This window comes from Balaenoptera acutorostrata, chromosome 3, assembly GCF_949987535.1.
Source record: "Balaenoptera acutorostrata chromosome 3, mBalAcu1.1, whole genome shotgun sequence".
In the NCBI taxonomy this organism is placed as follows: Eukaryota; Metazoa; Chordata; class Mammalia; order Artiodactyla; family Balaenopteridae; genus Balaenoptera; species Balaenoptera acutorostrata.
In genome coordinates, this window is record NC_080066.1 from 158,868,237 (window position 1) to 158,885,040 (window position 16,804).

Sequence of the window (16,804 nt, forward strand, 5' to 3'; positions counted from 1 at the left end):
CAGGGGGACATATAATTATCATCTAAGGCCCCAGCAACACACTAGGGGAATTCTGACCCTGGCACACATATCTCAAAGTACATTTGCGTTTTCTTAATTTTTCTCACACTCTATAGACTGATAATTTTAACTCTGCAACTCTGATGTTTAACTAAAGTAGGCACTTTGGGAAAAGAAAATTTGAATACAGATAGGATAAAACTGTTCTGCTTTAAGCAGATTGGTATTTGGGACAACCCTTGTTGGAGGTGGAACAGCCTGTGGTTACACACTTGCTATGAAATGCAACAGCCCAAAGCAGGTATCGGAGAAAGATGCTCACCTGTGACTTTCCAGTGTTGATGTGGCAGCTGAGAGGATGAAGATAAATTACGTAGTTCAACTAAAGAAATATTATTCCTAATTACATGACATATCATGAAGAGGAGAAACTAAGTGTAACATAACACAATATTATTGCTCTACATCATTATAGAGCATTACGATTTATTTGAAACACATCAGACACATTATCTTATATGATACAATAACCTTGTGCAATTGGGAGAAATCAATTTTTCTATCTTAGACAGGAGGAGAAAAGAGAAGCTAAGGAAAGCTAAATGAGATAAAAGAGGCCTATTTTCTTTTTTTAAAGTAAATAGTGTTTTGAACAAAACTAATGATCCCTTGAGATACCACCTCACACCCATTCAGGTGGCTACTACTTTAAAAAAAAAAAAAACACCAGAAAACAGAAAACAAGTGGTGGAGAAATTGGACGCCTGTGCACTGTTGATGGGAATATAAAATGGTACAGCTGCTCTAGTAAACAGTATGGTGGTTCCTCAAAAGATTAAACACAGAATTACCATACGATCCAGCAATTCCTCTTCTGGGTATGTACCCCAAAGAACTGGAAGCAGGTCTTGAAGAGATGTTTGGATACCCATGTTCAAAGCAGTGTTATTTACAATAACTAAACTGTGGAAGCAACCCAACTATTCATAAACTGATGCATGGATAAGCTATATATATATATACATACATACAATGAATATTATTCAACCTTAAAAAGGGAGGAAATTCTGCAATATGCTACAACATGGATGAACCTTGAGGATATGAGGATATTATGCTAAGTGAAATAGTCAATCACAAAAAGACAAATACCATATGACTCCGCTTACATGAGGTACTGATACTTAGAGTAGTCAAAATCATAGACAGAAAGTATAGTGGTCATTGCCAGATGCTGGGGGGAGGGGAGAATGGGGGGTTACTGTTTTAATATGTGTAGAGTTTCAGTGGGGATGGGGATGGATGATGTGACAGCTGCACAACAATCTGAAAGTATTTAGTACCACTGAGCGGTTCACTGAAAAATGGTTAAGAAGTTAAGTTTTACGTTATGTATACTTTCCCACAAAAAAGGAAAAATAAAAATAATCCCTTTTTTAACTATGGTAGACATAGAAGGGGATGGCTTTGAGAAATGCTTCTATAATCAGCCCCTCAATAAAGTCAAAGAATATGATCCTCACCCCACACAGCCAGACCACATTCAGACAATCAAAGTAAAATCAGTGTGCTTTCCATACCAATGAGAATTCAAGATATGGCTCCTAAGCCAATTTCATACCATCTAATCACATTGCCACCTGTTAATTACACTGATATTTAAAGTTCAGTAAAATTAAAAATTCCGTCACACCGACCTCATTTCAAGTGCTCAATAGGTACATCTGGCTAACTTGTGTGGACAGTGCAGATACAAAACATCTCTATCACTGCTGGAGGGCTACTGGACCCTGCTAACCTAGAGCAACCACTTGATGTTTCTTCTAATTTTTCTTATCCTTTATATCTACAGGTAGAGCCCTTGTTTCTAATGTTGATCATGTACATTCTCTTTTCTAAGTTTAAAACAAATTGCATAAATTTTACTTAAGAGTGAAAAAAAATTTTTTGTTCTCAATAAAAGTAAATACTTAGGACAATGTGTTTTGTGGGAGCAATGTGACTGAAAATGATTCACTGGGTTCTTTTGTTTGTTTTTGGTTTAGCTTTAAAGCTTTGGTCAAAGTTCATTTTATTTTGACATTTGATTTTGTGTCTTAACTGAAATATATCACTTCTTAATGTTAGTAATTTACCTATATAGCCTGTTGGATTTTTAAAATATCAATTGGAAATAAAGACAGCATAATTAATTCCTTTCCAAAGAGATACCTTTCTTTTTCCTTTCATTATTGCCTGGACCAGGAGTCCCAGTATGTTGTTGAATAAGAGGGAAGTGCTTGCCTCATTTACAACCAATAATTCACTGTTAAGCATGGTGTTTGCTATAGGTTTTCAGTAGGTACTCTTCAGTATCAAGAAGTTTCCCTCTCTTCCTTTTAACTAAGAGTTTCCCTAATTAATGGTTGTTGAATTTTCATAAATGCTTTATCTGTTGAGGTAATAATGGTTTTTTTCTCTTATGCTGGTTACTCTACAAATGTTATTTAAATCAACCAGGCACTACTGGAATAAACCAAATATACACAAATGATATATAAAGATGACACAAGTCCTAAGTTGGATATATGTACTGTAAATATTTCCTCCCAATGTGGTTTCTTTTTTTCATTTTCCTAATGGTACCAAGCATAAAGCAGAAATTTTTAAGTCTGTCAAAACCAAATTTATATATTTTTTCATTTAAGATTCATGCTTTTGGTGTCCTAGTAAGACATCTTTGTTTATCTGACACTGTGAATGCTTTCATTTTCTTCCCCTGTATTAGTTATTTATCCATTACTCTTCTTTTAGTGGTTACCCTAGAGATTTCTATATGCATCCTTGACTTATTAACATTTAGGTTAGTAATTTTACAACTTTCTTCATCTTAGAACCAAGGACTTTAAAAACACTTCAACTTAATGTACAATTCCCAAATTAAGCAGTATTATTGATGTAATTTTAATTTTCTAAATAATTTTAAAAAGATATTATTACGACTGGTTTTAAGTCAATATTCATTTAGACTTTTCCCAAATTTTTACCCCATATATTGGTCTTCATTCCCTGCTACATTTTTCTTCTTTCTTCTTCAAAATATTACCTTTACTGTATCAGTTCTGCTAAAATTGAATTCATCAGTTTTTGCTGTCTAGAAATATCTTTACTTCACCTTCACTTCTGAAGAATATTTTCACTGGGTATGGATCTAGATTGGCAAATATTTTACTTCAGTACTTTGAAGACATCTTCCTATTCTTCTGGTTTCCATTTTGATCATTTATGGTAATACATCTTCTTTCCCCTCTAGCTGCATTTGATGTTTTCTCTTTCTCTTTGGTTTTACTAATTTTACTATGACATGTCTAGTTGTGATTTTCATTGTATCTGTCCTGCTTGGGATTCTTAGGACTTCTTAATTATGGGAACTGATGTCTTTTCTCTTCAAATATTGTTTCTGCCTCTCTCTTCTGCTTTTAAGATTCCAACTATATATACATTAGAACTTCAGAACTTTTCATTATGTCCCACATATCTGTTATAAATGTTTCCATATTTTCCATCATTTGTCTCTCTGTGACTCAGAGTGGATATTTTTTTCCTAATTGGTACACTATTTCTCCCAAGGAGGAAGACTTCCCAAATGGCAGTGTAAGGAGGTTAGCAGACCCTATTCCCAGCAAAACAACCAGTTAACTGGTAAAAATTATTTTAAAAAATAAAAACCATTTAAAGCATCTGGAAATTGTCCTAAGGGCATAGAGCAAATAAAGAAACATTTATTTAAGAAAATCTATTAAATCTTGGTAAGAATAATGAGAGGCTGTGGCATCTCAGCCACAATCTATTCCAATGTATGCTTCCCTAGCTCAGTGTGAATGAAGCAACACTCCAGGCAAGTATAGCCCAAGAAGACAGGACTTCCCCTATGCCCAGCTCCCAGTCTAGGGCTACAAATTCACCCATAGAGGGGCAGGCCCCCAGATCAGAATTGCAGAAGCTCTATCCCAAGAAGGCACAGCCAAAGGACAAGTCTCCTTTCCCCCAACCAACCCCCACTTGTAGGGCAAAAGGCATAGTACATCTAGATTGCCCCTGCCCAAGTTCACTCAATACAGTGAAGGGTCCATAACAAAAGGGGCAAACTGTGAAGATCAGAGACTACCATCCCTACCCCACACCACACTTGAAGAGCTGGAGTATCACTCCAGAGGGAAACAAATTATAGTTCCTGAATTCAGCTCCAATGCAGTGATGCAGAGGTCATGCTGAGAAGGAGAGAGGTCATATGAACAGAAAGCTCAATAGCTCTGCTGTTATTTGTAACAAAGCATAAGAAAATTCATTTCTAAGGATGATGTCGAAAACAATGGTGATCTTGGGTGTGAGCAGTTAAGAGGCTGGTGGTTTCCATATCACTAGTAGGAACAAATGAAACAACATATCAGATAGAAGTTTAATAGAGAGAATCAAGTAAAGGATAGCTAAGGAGAGCTCTCTTGGGATCAGAGAATGCCCCAAAGACTGGCAACACCCTACCCTTGCAGAGAGGCCCAACTTTAACTGAATCAGATTGTGGAGCAATTTATACCAAAGGGCACTGTCAAAAAAAAAAAAAAAAAAATCAGCCAGCAGTTAGTGGAGAGGCTAAAAGCTAAGTGAGATAACAACAAAGTCAGCCTAGCCAGAGCTGAATGGGAGGAGCAGGGAAATAGACAATCAAAGAGAGTCCAGCTAAAACAGTAATCATCCCTGGTGGTCATGTAGGCTGTGCACATACCCAAGGCTACAAATATAAATGAAGAATGTGACATAATAATGAAATCATTAAACCTGTAAAACTATGAAACCATTGTTTCAGACTTTCAGTCACCAAATACCAATTTCTATTTGAAGATATTTCTGCTGTTTTGTCTTCTGACGACTCTTTGCCTTTATATATATATAATATATATAATATATAATAATAATATATAAACAATATAATATATATATTGTTCTGTCCTTGGAGGGTAGGACCCATCTTGGCGCAGTAGGGATGGAGGAGCCCCATGCCCACTTCCAAAGGTTCAAGGCCCCAAGCCCATACCCCTGGTTCTCCATTTTAAGCCTCACAGTGATTCTGCCCACCCACACTGAAGAGGCCTGGTTTTTCTAGCGAATTGACACTTAAGTGCTAAATGCAAGTTCAGTGATTGTGCCTTTATTGAGGGCAATGTTGATTTCATTTGTGTACACCCAGATCCTAGCACCAGACCCAACACCTAACAGGCCCTTAATCAAAATGCATTGAATGAAACGACTGCATAAGTTGTTTTTCTCATTGCCAATTAGAAAATAGAAAAAACAGAACACAAAACCAGAAACCAAACCACATACTATATTATACATCCTAAGCATATATATGGATGGAGGCCTCATAAAATTCTTTAGAGAATTAAGAAAAAAATATGTGTCTAATCTTCCGTTAAACTCTAACTACCTATCCAGCTCTTAATTTAGTTATTATATATTTCAATTCTCAGATTTCTAGTGATTCTTTTCATAATGTCCTATTCTCTGCTAGGATTAAATATCTTATAACCTAATTTCTTAACATATTAATAACCATCGTTTAAAGTTGATTTCTGTTAACACCTATATCTGAATAGTCTATCTGCTGGTTTCTATTTCTTGCTTTTTTTTCTATTGCTAAAAAGTAGTGTGGTTTTGTTTCCTGATCTGCCTGCTAAGTTTTGATTAAAGGCTAGACATTGTATGACAAATTATAGAAATAGTATCAGGGCTCAGGATGATCATACCTTCTTCCCCAAAAGATTTACAGTTGACCCTTGAACAACACAGGGGTTTAATTCAAGTATAATTTATAGTTGGCCCTCCGTATCCATGGTTCCTCCACATCCATGGATTCAACCAACCACAGATCATGTAGTACTGAAATATTTACTGTTTAAAAATATCTGTCATTGGAAACGCCTCATAGATTAACTGTGTGGTTTCCTTTACTCATAGAACTACCTGTTAGATCTGTGGGAAAGAACTACAAGACAGAGCTGCCAAGTAAACTATGAAAAACCTAACAAACTTTTTATCTTAGGTATTGGCATTCCCAATGATCTGTACTGTTCTAGGGTGTGATGGCTTAGGAGTGAATATGATTTGAACCTAATACATTTTTAGAGGGTGTCAAATTCAGAACCAGGCAGATCCATCGCCTGACCCTAAACATGGTCCTAAAGTAAATCGCTTGAGGAAACTGGATCCCAAAGATTACAGGTGGAGAATTTTGAAGTGTGTCCATATTTCATTGGAGATCAAAGAAGCCTAACTAAAAGAATTGTGGGCTGACTCACACGATAACTTCTTTTTGAAAGGGCTATTTTATTTTGAAGATTATGAGTTTGGAGGAACTAAGGTGATTGGCAGTGGAAAGAATCAGAACATGTGAAATTCCTTAAAAATTTATTGACTTAAATAACTTTGTGTTACACATAACTTAAAAAAACCCTTTAAAAAAAAATCTGCATATAAGTGGACCCATGCAATTCAAACTCATGTTTGAATGAGTTGACTCATGTCAACTGTACTTTTGTGTAAATGGGCAGTAAGGATAAGGACAGATAAAATCAAAGCAGATTCAAAGCTATGTTACAGTCTTTGTGACTGTTAGTGTATTTTCAGTTCACCCAGACTCCAGAAGTTTAGCCCTTTGGGTATCCCCAACTGAAACTGCAAGATGTTCACCGGGCTCTTCCTCTTCAATGGGCCTAAGCTCTGCTGTAAACTCCGCTCAATTTGTGATTCAGAACCCATTACAAGGGAAAATGATGCTAAGTGTCAGGCCCGTCACTTCGCATTCCACTCCTTAACAGAATACTTGATCCCTCCTGTCCTTGTCCCCAGATAACTCTCTGATAACTTCAAACAGGTTTTTTAAAATATATGTCTTCCCCAGCTTTTCTAGTTTTTCTTAGTAGGAGGTACTGTTCTTTAATCAGAATTGCCAAAAGTTTGCCTAATTTATAATCTTCTTTAAGGAAGAGCAAACAGTCTAACGTTTTATCATTACAGGTTCCCCCAAAATAAAAGACTGCATAATATAAACACATACTTCACCCAGTGAAGTACTAGAGACTAAATGCATTTAATAGATTTGAAAAAACTTGCTAACATTAACCTTTATGTTAGCCATGGATACTTATTAAAAACTAAAAGAATGTTTTCTCAGTGCATATGAATAATTTAGTTTAATTTTCTTACAAAGATAATTCATACTATTTGAACATTTCCAAGAGTATAATGAACGTGTTGACTTTTTTGTGGTTTAAGGCTCAGTACAATCTCATTTCCACTTGTAGAAAGTTGCCTGAAAACAAACACCTAAAAAACAATTTAGTTTTCCACTTAAAATGATATGCTATCAAATTAAAATCACTCTAATGATAAGGTAACGATTAGGACTACAGGTATAATGCAAGAACAGTTTAAATTGGATTATTATAAAGTCTACTTATCCCCCTTTTAATGGCATTTGTGGTAGTCAAGAAATGAATAACCATCAATTACTGAGGCAAGAACATCACCTCAGGGCTTCCCTGGTGGCACAGTGGTTGAGAATCTGCCTGCCAGTGCAGGGGACACGGGTTCGAGCCCTGGTCTGGGAAGATCCCACATGCCGCAGAGCAACTGGGCCCGTGAGCCACAACTACTGAGCCTGCGCGTCTGGAGCCTGTGCTCTGCAACAAGAGAGGCCGCGACAGTGAGAGGCCCGCACACTGAGAGGAAGAGTGGCCCTCGCTTGCCGCAACTAGAGAAAGCCCTCACACAGAAACTAAGACCCAACACAGCCAAAAATAAATAAATAAATAAATAACTATATTAAAAAAAAAAAAAAGAACATTACCTCATTTGTTTCATATCACCCATTTTTCTAAAGCAAGTCCTTCAATCATTATTCCCAAGGCTATATTTTATCCTTATAATTGCTTTAAATATTAAATCTATAGCTAATATAAGTTTTCGATACATCATTATTTTGTGAGGAATATAAGTTTCTCCCTCTCTCAGCACCACCTCAAGCATGCATGCACACACACGAACAAGCACACACACATCACATACACACAAAGAATCACAAAGGCCTACATATTCAATTTATATGTAAAAAATGATGCAGAAATCATCATGATTTCAGAAAAGAAAGAACTTGAAAATGGACATTTTTATTCCTAAATTATTTCTTTATTCACCACATTCAAATGATAAATTATAATAAATATTAGTGATAGTTTAAAAGCAAAATTAAAATGCTCAGTACACTTCTACTTTCTGGCTTTATGGAAATATTCGTTGCAACTCAGTTACAGAAAATAGAAAAACGGCCTTTCTTCCCAACTCCTAAAATTCCTATTTTTTCCATATAGATGAAAGACCTTGGAATTAAGCTAAATCTTTCAGGAAGTATAAAGGTTTGTTTAGTTTTAGAGTTTTTACTTGTAAAGCATCTCTGCCAATAATCATCTTTTTTAAGAACTTGGAGTACAGTGCATCTACAGTCTTAGCAATTGTCCTAATGTGAGAGCTAATTTGGTTAATAATAGTGGCAGACTTGATCTCTACTAGGTCCCACAATTTTAGCCTTTCTCTATAAAGTTTTGCTACCAATATTTTTCTTTATAATCTAACCTGTATATTAAATATTACTTATTGCTCAGGTAATACCTTATTTTACAACATGCCCTTGGAAAAGGAAGAAATTATTAAGATTTTAAAAAAAGAAGTACAATAGGAAATTACAGACAAGGTTATTAAGATGTCTAAGACCATAGGTCTCTAAGAAGGGTTTAAAAGTAGTATTGAAGTGGGCATTACTGCATAGGAAAGTGGCCAGCTTTATATAAAAAATGTAAAAATCAAAACAGTTTATCCTAAAAGCATGCATGAAAGGAACAATCTTCCTTCTGTTTCTACTGTACTAATCATAAAAAAGTTCTTATTGATTATCATTTATTTTCCACAATCTTCTCTCTTCTTAAAAGGAAGTGCTGGCATTACAGTCCCAAGTTTCTGCTAATGAATAATCATGTCAGTTGTCACTCAATTATCACTTTCAAAACTTAATCTATATTATGTACAGCACCTTGCTTTTTTTTCTTTGAAGTTCTTCATTGAATTTAAAAGTCAAATTTTTTTTTTTTTCCAAGAAGAATAAGTTGATGGAACATGAAGGCTGAGATTAAATCAGGAGGAATCATTGATCAAGGATGCTTGGAATTCTTTTTTTTTTTTTTTTTTTCTTTTTTTTTTTTTTTCCTCTGAGTCCTTGTGGGATTTTTTTTTTTTAATTCAGACAGAAAGTCACAAAAATTATACTCATCCTCATCAGTTCACTCAGTCCCATGTAATTAATTTTTTTTTTCATCTTGATCTTTTGTTAGCACTTTTATGAGTTCATCAGTTTTTCATTAGAGTTCTGAAAATGCTTATTCATTCAGTTCAGCAGTACAGTCAGTTACCAGAAACCTGTACTTGTCAGAGTCTTTTCCATGAATTTCTTGAAGATGAAACCCTTTTATAGGAACATATTTGCAAAATCATCAGAGTACACCCAGAACTGTCTGTAAATGACAAAAGACTTAAAAATGACCATGGTTAAAGATTTGATGAAAGTTCATAATAATTCAGTTGACAAGAAAATTAGTTATTTCTGAGATATACATTTTAAAGTAATAACTAGGATTATTACTTATAACATTATACCAGAACATATAAGATTTTTAGAAGTTTCCTGTAATGTCTGAAACATTTATATTAACATATTTCCATACATATTTCCATACAAATACAAATATAAGATTTTTAGAAATTTCATGTAATGTCTGAAACATTTATATTAACATATTTCCATACATATTTCCATACAAATACAAATATAAGATTTTTAGAAATTTCATGTAATGTCCGAAACATTTACATTAACATATTTCCATACAAATAACCCAATGAAAGTTTAGTATTAGTTGTTTTGTTTTTTTATACTGCAGGTTCTTATTAGGCATCAGTTTTATACACATCAGTGTATACATGTCAATCCCAATCGCCCAATTCAGCACACCACCATCCCCACCTCACCGCAGTTTTCCCCCCTTGGTGTCCATAGGTCCATTCTCTACATCTGTGTCTCAACTTCTGCCCTGCAAACTGGCTCATCTGTACCATTTTTCTAGGTTCCACATACATGCATTAATATACGATATTTGTTTTTCTCTTTCTGACTTACTTCACTCTGTATGACACTCTCTAGATCCATCCAAGTCTCAACAAATGACTCAATTTCGTTCCTTTTTATGGCTGAGTAATATTCCATTGTATATATGTACCACATCTTCTTCATCCATTCGTCTGTTGATGGGCATTTAGGTTGCTTCCATAACCTGGCTATTGTAAATAGTGCTGCAATGAACATTCGGGTGCATGTGTCTTTTTGAATTACGGTTTTCTCTGGGTATATGCCCAGTAGTGGGATTGCTGGGTCATATGGTAATTCTATTTTTAGTTTTTTAAGGAACCTCCATATTGTTCTCCATAGTGGCTGTATCAATTTACATTCCCACCAACAGTGCAAGAGGGTTCCCTTTTCTCCACACCCTCTCCAGCATTTGTTGTTTGTAGATTTTCTGATGATGCCCATTCTAACAGGAGTGAGGTGATACCTCATTGTAGTTTTGATTTGCATTTCTCTAATAATTAGTGATGTTGAGCATCTTTTCATGTGCTTCGTGGCCGTCTGTATGTCTTCTTTGGAGAAATGTCTATTTAGGTCTTTTCCCCATTTTTGGATTGGGGTGTTTGTTTCTTTGATATTGAGCTGAATGAGCTGTTTATATATTTTGGAGATTAATCCTTTGTCCGTTGATTCATTTGCAAATATTTTCTCCCATTCTGAGGGTTGTCTTTTCGTCTTGTTTATGGTTTCCTTTGCTGTGCAAAAGCTTTGAAGTTTCATTAGGTCCCACTTGTTTATTTTTGTTTTTATTTCCATTACTCTAGGAGGTGGATCAAAAAAGATCTTGCTGTGATTTATGTCAAAGAGTGTTCTTCCTATGTTTTCCTCTAAGAGTTTTATAGTGTCCAGTCTTATATTTAGGTCTCTAATCCATTTTGAGTTTATTTTTGTGTATGGTGTTAGGGAGTATTCTAATTTCATTCTTTTACATGTAGCTGTCCAGTTTTCCCAGCACCACTTATTGAAGAGACTGTCTTTTCTCCATTGTATATCTTTGCCTCCTTTGTCATAGATTAGTTGACCAAAGGTGCGTGGGTTAATCTCTGGGCTTTCTATCTTGTTCCATTGATCTACGTTTCTGTTTTTGTGCCAGTACCATATTGTCTTGATTACTGTAGCTTTGTAGTATAGTCTGAAGTCAGGGAGTCTGATTCCTCCAGCTCCATTTTTTTGCCTCAAGACTGCTTTGGCTATTCGGGGTCTTTTGTGTCTCCATACAAATTTTAAGATGATTTGTTCTAGCTCTGTAAAAAATGCCATTGGTAATTTGATAGGGATTGCATTGAATCTGTAGATTGCTTTGGGTAGTATACTCATTTTCACAATGTTGATTCTTCCAATCCAAGAACATGGTATATCTCTCCATCTGTTGGTATCATCTTTAATTTCTTTCATCAGTGTCTTATAGTTTTCTGCATACAGGTCTTTTGTCTCCCTAGGTAGGTTTATTCCTAGGTATTTTATTCTTTTTGTTGCAATGGTAAATGGGAGTGTTTCCATAATTTCTCTTTCAGATTTTTCATCATTAGTGTAGAGGAATGCAACAGATTTCTGTGCATTAATTTTGTAACCTGCAACTTTACCATATTCATTAATTAGCTCTAGCAGTTTTCTGGTGGCAGTTTTAGGATTCTCTATGTATAGTATCATGTCATCCGCAAACAGTGACAGTTTTACTTTTTCTTTTCCAATTTGTATTCCTTTTATTTCTTTTTCTTCTCTGATTGCCGTGGCTAGGACTTCGAGAACTATGTTGAATAATAGTGGTGAGAGTGGACATCCTTGTCTCGTTCCTGATCTTAGAGGAAATGCTTTCAGTTTTTCACCATTGAGAATGATGTTTGCTATGGGTTTGTCATATATGGCCTTTATTATGTTGAGGTAGGGTCCCTCTATGCCCACTTTCTGCAGAGTTTTTATCATAAATGGGTGTTGAATTTTGTCAAAAGCTTTTTCTGCATCTATTGAGATGATCATATGGTTTTTATTCTTCAATTTGTTAATATGGTGTATCACATTGATTGATTTGCGTATATTGAAGAATCCTTGCATCCCTGGGATAAATCCCACTTGATCATGGTGTATGATCCTTTTAATGTGTTGTTGGATTCTGTTTGCTAGTATTTTGTTGAGGATTTTTGCATCTATATTCATCAGTGATATTGGTCTGTAATTTTCTTTTTTTGTAGTGTCTTTGTCTGGTTTTGGTATCAGGGTGATGGTGGCCTCATAGAATGAGTTTGGGAGAGTTCCTTCCTCTGCAATTTTTTGGAAGAGTTTGAGAAGGATGGGTGTTAGCTCTTCTCTAAATGTTTGATAGAATTCACCTGTGAAGCCATCTGGTCCTGGACTTTTGTTTGTTGGAAGATTTTTAATCACAGTTTCAATTTCATTACTTGTGATTGGTCTGTTCATATTTTCTGTTTCTTCCTGATTCAGTCTTGGAAGGTTATACCTTTCTAAGAATTTGTCCATTTCTTCCAGGTTGTCCATTTTATTGGCATAAAGTTGCTTGTAGTAGTCTCTTAGGATGTTTTGTATTTCTGCGGTGTCTGTTGTAACTTCTCCTTTTTCATTTCTGATTTTATTGATTTGAGTCCTCTCCCTCTTTTTCTTGATGAGTCTGGCTAATGGCTTATCAATTTTGTTTATCTTCTCAAAGAACCAACTTTTAGTTTTATTGATCTTTGCTATTGTTTTCTTTGTTTCTATTTCATTTATTTCTGCTCTGATCTTTATGATTTCTTTCCTTCTGCTAACTTTGGGTTTTGTTTGTTCTTCTTTCTCTAGTTTCTTTAGGTGTAAGGTTAGATTGTTTACTTGAGATTTTTCTTGTTTCTTTAGGTAGGCTTGTATAGCTATAAACTTCCCTCTTAGAACCGCTTTTGCTGCATCCCATAGGTTTTGGGTCGTCGTGTTTTCATTGTCATTTGTCTCTAGGTATTTTTTATTTCCTGTTTGATTTCTTCAGTGATCTCTTGGTTATTTAGTAACGTATTGTTTAGCCTCCATGTGTTTGTCTTTTTTACGTTTTTTCCCCTGTAATTCATTTCTAATCTCATAGCGTTGTGGTCAGAAAAGATGCTTGATATGATTTCAATTTTCTTAAATTTACTGAGGCTTGATTTGTGACCCAAGATGTGATCTATCCTGGAGAATGTTCCGTGCGCACTTGAGAAGAACGTGTAATCTGCCGTTTTTGGATGGAATGTCCTATATATATCAATTAAATCTATCTGGTCTATTGTGTCATTTAAAGCTTCTGTTTCCTTATTTATTTTCATTTTGGATGATCTGTCCATTGGTGTAAGTGAGGTGTTAAAGTCCCCCACTATGATTGTGTTACTGTCGATTTCCTCTTTTATAGCTGTTAGCAGTTGCCTTATGTATTGAGGTGCTCCTATGTTGGGTGCATATATATTTATAATTGTTATATCTTCTTCTTGCATTGATCCCTGGATCATTATGTAGTGTCCTTCCTTGTCTCTTGTAACATGCTTTATTTTAAAGTCTATTTTATCTGATATGAGTATAGCTACTCCAGCTTTCTTTTGATTTCCATTTGCATGGAATATCTTTTTCCATCCCCTCACTTTCAGTCTGTATGTGTCCCTAGGTCTGAAGTGGGTCTCTTGTAGACAGCATATATATGGGTCTTGTTTTTGTATCCATTCAGCCAGTCTATGTCTTTTGGTTGGGGCATTTAATCCATTCACGTTTAAGGTAATTATCGATATGTATGTTCCTATGACCATTTTCTTAATTGTTTTGGGTTTGTTTTTGTAGGTCCTTTTCTTCTCTTGTGTTTCCCACTTAGAGAAGTTCCTTTAGCATTTGTTGTAGAGCTGGTTTGGTGGTGCTGAATTCTCTTAGCTTTTGCTTGTCTGTAAAGCTTTTGATTTCTCCATCAAATCTAAATGAGATCCTTGCCGGGTAGAGTAATCTTGGTTGTAGGTTCTTCCCTTTCATCACTTTAAGTATATCATGCCACTCCCTTCTGGCTTGCAGAGTTTCTGCTGAGAAATCAGCTGTTAACCTTATGGGAGTTCCCTTGTATGTTATTTGTCGTTTTTCCCTTGCTGCTTTCAGTAATTTTTCTTTGTCTTTAATTTTTGCCACTTTGATTACTATGTGTCTCGGCGTGTTTCTCCTTGGGTTTATTCTGTATGGGACTCTCTGCGCTTCCTGGACTTGGGTGGCTATTTCCTTTCCCATGTTAGGGAAGTTTTCGACTATAATCTCTTCAAATATTTTCTCTGGTCCTTTCTCTCTCTCTTCTCCTTCTGGGACCCCTATAATGCGAATGTTGTTGCGTTTAATGTTGTCCCAGAGGTCTCTTAGGCTGTCTTCATTTCTTTTCATTCTTTTTTCTTTAGTCTGTTCCGCAGCAGTGAATTCCACCATTCTGTCTTCCAGGTCACTTATCCGTTCTTCTGCCTCAGTTATTCTGCTATTGATTCCTTCTAGTGTAGTTTTCATTTCAGTTATTGTATTGGTCATCTCTGTTTGTTTGTTCTTTAATTCTTCTAGGTCTTTGTTAATCATTTCTTGCATCTTCTCAATCTTTGCCTCCATTCTTATTCCGAGGTCCTGGATCATCTTCACTATCATTATTCTGAATTCTTTTTCTGGAAGGTTGCCTATCTCCACTTCATTTAGTTGTTTTTCTGGGGTTTTTTCTTGTTCCTTCATCTGGTACATAGCCCTCTGCCTTTTCATCTTCTCTGTCTTTCTGTAACTGTGGTTTTTGGTCCACAGGCTGCAGGATTGTAGTTTTTCTTGCTTCTGTTGTCTGCCCTCTGGTGGTTGAGGCTATCTAAGAGGCTTGATGGGAGGCTCTGGTGGTGGGTCTGGAATTCTTATGAATACAAATAGCCTATCAAGGTTAATGAGGTTCAACTCAAGTTTAGAAGAAGAGAAAAACCACACTTAGTATTTTTTATGCACATACAGATTTAAGGTCTTAGACAGAATTTGAAAAGTAAATTATGCATACTCAAATGTAGCTTTCATTTGGGTTTTTCACAAGCTATTTTCATTGTTTTTTCCCCAGTGTAGGACAACTGCTTAAAATATATATTCTGGATCAACAAAAACTAATGCAATTAGTGAGAAAGAGCAAAGGTCCCCTTGAATACTGACAACTCTTCCAGAAATTAATGTGCTTTTAAGGAATGACTGGACAACAAATGTTAGGTTTGAAAATTAACTGTAAAGTTTTTCTACAATATATTATTTCAGTCAACAAATATTAACTGAGTGCCTAAAATGGGTGAGACGTTGTTTGCAGGGGGTGCATAAAAGGATATTGAGATAAGACCTGGTTCTTACCCCATACTCATTTATGATTTGAAAAGGGTCTAAGTCTTTAATTCATAAGTGGCTCCCAGAATGCCACAAGTTTGAATTATAACATCAATGAATACTGGTAAATGGCCCAGAGCAAAATCTGTGCACAGCAACATATCAAAAGAAAATGTAAACAGAAGGTTAAGCATCATAGTGGAAGCAGAGGAGATTGTTAGAAAGACAGAAGAAATCAGTTCAACATACTCCAGGAATAAAGACAGAATCCGCTAAAGTAAACAGGATCTCTGCGTACAAGAATGCTGTTAAAGAGAGGCAGAGGGTGGGGGAGCCGTACTATAGCCATGAACAAACAGTCCTTTAGACGTCATTACTCTCTGATTCTGAGTTCACCAACAATTTTTTGGTTACTAATTCAGCTTTCTAAAATGTAGGTACAGAAAACTGGGAGACTGGTGCCCTGCACAAGAGAAGAGTGTATAAATATCCACGTAGGATTCCCACAGGGTACATCAATGAACTGGCACTCTTCTATATACTGTTCTCTTGCAAGTGTCACTATTAATATGAACCAGCATCCTGAGTCACATTAATTCTAGGACACAGAAAACTCAAGTTTCCAGATGTCTTGTCCAGAGGACAAGACACTGAAAAATGGTATCTTTACCAAGGTAGGGACATCAAGGTCAGATTTGTCTTGGTGACAGGACCGCTTTCTTCTGCAGCCCCATTTCTCCTTTATTTCAACCTGCTTTGAAATTTTAAAGAAACATATCCAGAGCACTTTAAGACAGGGTGAGATGCGTGCCATAAGATCCTCAGTGACAGAGGCAAAAGGATGGTTCAGAAAGAAGGATTATCATTGCAATGGGTACAATCCAAGAAGGCTTCAGGGAGGAAAAGCTTTAGAACTTCCACAAAAAGAGGACACTATGGAAACACTGAACAACTAGAACAAAGACAAAAGATGGAAATGAGGACGGAAGATAAAGAAAAAATGAGTCTACAAGACTGTATAAGGTTCTGCAGGAGAGGTGTTAGGTCAAGGTTAAAGAGAAAGACATTAATGATCAAACAAACCACAAGAAATGTTACTATTCAAATGTTCTTGGGCCTGATCAATAATCTCATTTTATGCATCTTTTCTTACTTATATTTGATTTCTAAAAAAGCAACTAAAGGAGATTAATTTCTATTTTTTATAGAATGTATAAGGCAATACTCCATGCC

The 16,804-nt window shown here is 35.7% G+C and overlaps 1 protein-coding gene and 1 non-coding gene across 9 annotated transcripts in view; one reads left to right on the forward strand and one right to left on the reverse strand.

Moving 5' to 3' along the window:
- CEP128 (centrosomal protein 128) overlaps positions 1–16,804 on the reverse strand; it is a 465,294-nt gene that overhangs the window by 317,919 nt on the left and 130,571 nt on the right. The window lies entirely within an intron of this gene.
- LOC114238668 (small nucleolar RNA SNORA18) lies at positions 5,905–6,035 on the forward strand. Its single transcript, XR_003623979.1, has one exon. It is a non-coding gene; the product is annotated as a small nucleolar RNA SNORA18 (small nucleolar RNA).